This window comes from Anguilla anguilla, chromosome 4, assembly GCF_013347855.1.
Source record: "Anguilla anguilla isolate fAngAng1 chromosome 4, fAngAng1.pri, whole genome shotgun sequence".
Classification (NCBI taxonomy): Eukaryota; Metazoa; Chordata; class Actinopteri; order Anguilliformes; family Anguillidae; genus Anguilla; species Anguilla anguilla.
This window is the reverse complement of record NC_049204.1, coordinates 21,695,052-21,699,984: the sequence shown is the minus strand read 5'-3', so window position 1 is coordinate 21,699,984 and position 4,933 is coordinate 21,695,052. Positions and strand designations below refer to the sequence as shown.

The window sequence follows — 4,933 nt, the reverse complement described above, 5'->3', positions numbered from 1 at the left end:
ACAGCATGACTGCCTCTCCTTACAGGCCCAATGCATGTTGGCTAAAAAATAAAATAAAATAAAAAAGTTCAGCTGCATGGACAATAAGTGGCAGTGTTGAGGTCTCTGTATGAATAATCACACTAGTCTTGTTTACTTGCAGTGTCTATGAATAATAACACAAATCTTACTTCCTTGCAGTAAACCTTGTTTACAACAAATGGGAACTGATTAATGCTTGGACCTGTAGGGCTCCAGGAAATATTCATTTACTCTATTGTTGTTCATTTAGCTTAATAAATGACAGCAGACTGAGAGTAGGCCACCAATAAAGCACTAATTAGCTTCCTGTTCCTCGAAGTAATAGATATGTGCGAGGTTCAAAACAAATGTGCTACAATAAATGAACTTTAACTGTTTTGGTTCATTCAGTTCGTTACTTCCAAAGTTTCCAGATAACTTCTGTAAAAAGGGGTTAGTTTTAGCTATCCCTTCAATAATTTAGCAAACCCATAAAAATAATCAAGTAGGCTATAGGCTGTGTGACTACTTTTGCTCGCTCCAAAATGCAATATAGCATGCCAGCTGCAAGCCTACGTTCCCACAACGCGAAAAATGACTGGTAAACGAGATTTGCCGAATCCCATTAATTGTTGTATTAAAACTGATTAAAACACGGTCACAATCTCAAAGATGAGAATAAATTATAAAAGCTATTTCAAATGACATATCACAGCAATTTACATTAGCGTTCTTTGCGTTCCAGTGGTGCAACTTCACACAGTTTTGCGAATTGCCACCAATGTTGGCAACCAGGGGCATATGTAAGCTTATTTGATTAAAATGTAAAATGATTGTAGACTACATTTAGTCAAGCGGTAGTGTCACTTCCAACCAAGAAGCGATTACCAGCACGTGCATGTTTTACAATAAAAACTATTGAATGCCAAAACGAATAAATCCTGTGCAATAACGCGCAATATTAACTTGCCCTTAAATGGGCAATGACGTTTCCGGAGTTTCCGTCAATACAGCACAACCATCTTTGGTTGGTATTCGTGATGAGGTGAGGTGGGAGAATGTTGTTTATCCGACTGCCCCTTTTGCCGAAAAACAATTGATGTCCATTGCTAATCATTTAGTCTTTGATAGCCTGAAGGCTGTATTCTTCAATGAAATGGTTGTTTTGCAATTATTAACTGGTCAAAATAGAGACTAGCATAATGCTATATAAATTACAGTCATTTTTATTTGTAAATGTAACTCATAGGCTATTTAAATGTCGAAGTATAGGCTTTGCAACTGATGTAACTGATTGCATCAATAGTTAGAAAAATACAAAGCCGAACGTTAAACAATTTCGTGTCCAGTAGGGTACGTCTGTATCCTGCTGAAATCTAAGTTAGTTGACGTTATAATTTTGTGTAGTAAACCGCCAAGCAAATAAATCCATTCAAGCATGCAGTTGCAATGCAGTGCGGATAATCATTAGGGCATTAGACATTTAGCATTACTTATGGGGTCGCTGAACCACGAATCATAGATACCTTTTTAGGTTCGTGAGCTACAAGGTGCATGGTACATGCGCACTGCCTGGTTCCGAAAGTGAAAACAATCATGGGAACCCTCTAGCTTTTTCCAGAGTGATCTGCGTCGTAGTGCGTCTGACGTAGGATTTGCTCAGACACTGTACGTCTACGTTTCCGTGCGTGCTTTCCACTCCCTCGCTGAGCTAATTTGCACACGGAAGGGTTGCCTGTAAAAAAGAGACAAATATGGCTCTGACGAAACTGAATGCAATATTAATGACTATGCTACAGAATATGTTTAAACTTTTCCTTTCTATTTTTGGGTAATCATATGCTGATTTATACACCGTCCATTTTCTCCTTAATATTTTAGTATCTATATCAGAATTTGTAGGGAGATGTCATTATAGCATATGCTTGTTGTTTTTGTCATATTAGAGGGTTTATGCACTTCCATTCTCACTTATGATATGAATTCAGGGTAAATTAATTAGTGCCTTAAGCCAGCAGCAGGCATAGTAAATAATGACAATATATAAGAAATTTAAATCATAAGCCTTGGGGGTCCAGCTGTAATAATCTTAGGTAAGTGGATGATTCAAAACAGAGAAGTATGGCTGTGTCCACTAACCATTCTTGCCCTGTTCCTGTGTGTGTTTGAGATAGTTGGAATACTATGGGAAGTGGACAGCAGATTCCAGAGCAAATGGTGAGTCACGGAAAGAACATCAGCAGTGGGAGGGGTGGGAGTCTGTCTGCACTTTTTTGCATTTCATTGGGTGACACTACTGTTTGTTCAATACAGCAGTATTGATTCTACTGCACACCTAGCCTCAGGAAAACTTGTCAACCAGGGTGAAGTTTAGACTAATGCTTCTTCAAGGTATTTGAGAGAAGGATTTTTAAACATAATTTTCATGCCCAGTACTTAACAATTACTTTTATGTAGTGTTCTCAATATGCTTGGGTAAAAGCAGGGATTCACCAACTAGCTGGATTTCTATGATAGCTTCTTGGGGTTTTAGAGGGGTACAGTATATTGTCATTCATGATGAAGTCCTGTGGATGAGTTTTGCCATATGTTCAATGGGTGTGGTAGAAGCTGGGAACCTCCCTCCCCCTCATTCCAAACTCCCTTGCCACTGAGCCAGCTGCTTCCAGGAAACCCCTCTTCTGCTTTATTTTGCTCATGCACACTGATAAAATCCAAACAAGGGTTTTAAAAACATTTCTGTTTGGTTGGTTAGATAGTGTGTGTGGATTTAAAATTCTAAAAATAATTATTACATTTGTTTAGACTCAGCTCCTTCCTATCCTATGCTTTTTCCCCCAGTATATGCAATGGCAATGAAGACCTGCATGAAAGTGCAAAGATGAGTCATCAATGAGACAACAGGACCCTTATAAGGTGTGTACGAACAAAAAAATAAAAACACGCTCTGCTTCACAGCTGAGTTCAGTTTTCTTTTCTCTGTCAAACTCATCTGCTGCTGACAGAGAGGGGACTCTTATCACAAGCAGTCTACTGACTATGTGCAGAAATACACAAGCTGAGGCATAGACATATTTTTTAAATCAAAACAGTAGACTAAGGAGCACACAGAGTTCTCAATAAGAAATGGACTGAGAAAAAAGAACCAGATGCATTCATGAATAAGTATTTGCAGGTGGAGACACTCAATATGTGTGTCTTGCAGCTGAGCAGGTGGTGCTTGGGGGCACAAGTGTGCAGAGGACAGAGCAACGAGCCAGCTCAGCAGTACTGGAGGCCTCGGCCAGAGTCCAGCATTTTCTCTGAGCTGGACTTCCTCCTCCTCGCCATGGGCCCACACCCAATAACAGCAGCACTGCTTTGTTTAAGCAGCAGCTGTGGGACTGGGTTGTCATAGTCTCTTTTGGCTTGCAGGCAGGGAACAGGCCATTCTATCACAGGAACATTCACCAAGAAACGTATGCTCTGTTAATCCATTAAACTCCAAAGGCTACTGGTCAGGCTGGCAACTCAGTATTTCATATATCAGATCCAATACCTTGCACTACTCTACATTTACTGGTATATTCTATCCTTTGCTTAGCTGAGTCCACAATGGCAGCTAATGATTTATTTTTGCTTTATTTTATTGTAGATCCTGTGTTCGTCAGAGAGGTGTGTGTGTGTGTGTGTTTTCAGCCAGAGACCGCCCAAATTTTTCCCGGTTAACTCCCAGTGGCGGCACCGCAGCGAGAGACTAGTTTGTCCCGCTCTCTGCATGCTGTCTGCCAAATTAAACATCGCTCCTGCGTCACCGGCCTCTGGACTCTCTCTCATTCCCTGTCACTCCCAGGGCTGGGTGTCACAACATTACTGTGGAATAGAGGATGTGACGCAAATATCAGGAAGCAAGGAAATGCAGCTCGTCTCACTGCTGCTGGACCTCATGAATGCAATACCCATAATCCGTTAACTGTGTGCACATGTATTGCTGAAGACAGAAAACAGACTGTATAAGCAACTACCTTGGTATTTCCCTTTTCTTGTTGTTGCTGCTGAGCTTGTTTGTCTGATAAAATTCTGTAAGTTGGAATGGAACACAGTTGTAAGGGAACCCCCTCTGGATTTTTTGAATCTTCTCTGATCTTTTTTTTTGGTGTTTGTACTGGCTTACTTTGCTTATAATTTTACTGATATTAAATTGTACTGTTAAATAAAGTCATTTATTTTCAGCATTCTGCTCAAGAGTAAAAGAGCAGTGTTCCCTTGGTATTCCAGCTTTAAATCCTCTCACCACTTTTCAAGTCATCTAACCTCCATATAACCCTGCTAACATCCTAAGTATTCAGATCTATACTATTTCTATGGACAAGATGCATGTGAAACGAGACACAGTCGGGTTGTTGCTGAGTTGCATTTCCAGAATTATACACATCACAGGGACAAGAAATCCCGTCTGTTAGCAAGAGCTGCAAAGACCAGAGGCTACTTCAGGTCAGGGTTTTAACATAAGCCTGGTTTCCTCTGATCTAACTTAACTGTGTTTTCTAATGTATGCCAATATGTTAGTTTAAATGTCAACTCATGCTTAACTGTATTTCTAACTGCCTAAGTGCTGGTGAACCTGGAAGATTACAGCTGAACTTGCCTAATACTGCCTTCAGTGCATCACACTGTATAGTGATCACATGTTCATTTGTAAATAAACATGTAAAATTTCTCACCAAATTTGTTTTTTCTGGTTTAAAATGAAGAACCTATAGGCTTTTCGCCTTCATTCCAGTTTTTTGCAGGCCCCATTGGAAAGATTTTAATTAAGTGTGCACAGCAATACATGCATTTGAAGTGTTGTATGTAGTATGTATATAAACATATGTTACTGTCTAGTATAACCTGTTGATGACATCAGAACAAAGCTATGCTATCTAGCTAAGAGCAAGTGCTGAACTAAATC

The 4,933-nt window shown here is 39.9% G+C and overlaps 1 long non-coding RNA gene across 3 annotated transcripts; it reads left to right on the top strand.

The window, feature by feature from the left end:
* The first annotated feature begins 1,000 nt into the window (after window positions 1-1,000).
* LOC118224550 lies at window positions 1,001-4,700 on the top strand. 3 transcript variants are annotated; one of them, XR_004764666.1, is made up of 4 exons: window positions 1,001-1,045; window positions 2,175-2,217; window positions 2,842-2,916; window positions 3,635-4,700. It is a non-coding gene; the product is annotated as an uncharacterized LOC118224550 (long non-coding RNA). The 3 variants fall into 3 exon arrangements; XR_004764665.1 differs by lacking the exon at window positions 1,001-1,045 and adding an exon at window positions 1,572-1,831; XR_004764664.1 differs by lacking the exon at window positions 1,001-1,045 and having other exon boundaries at window positions 1,572-2,217.
* The last annotated feature ends 233 nt before the right edge of the window (window positions 4,701-4,933 follow it).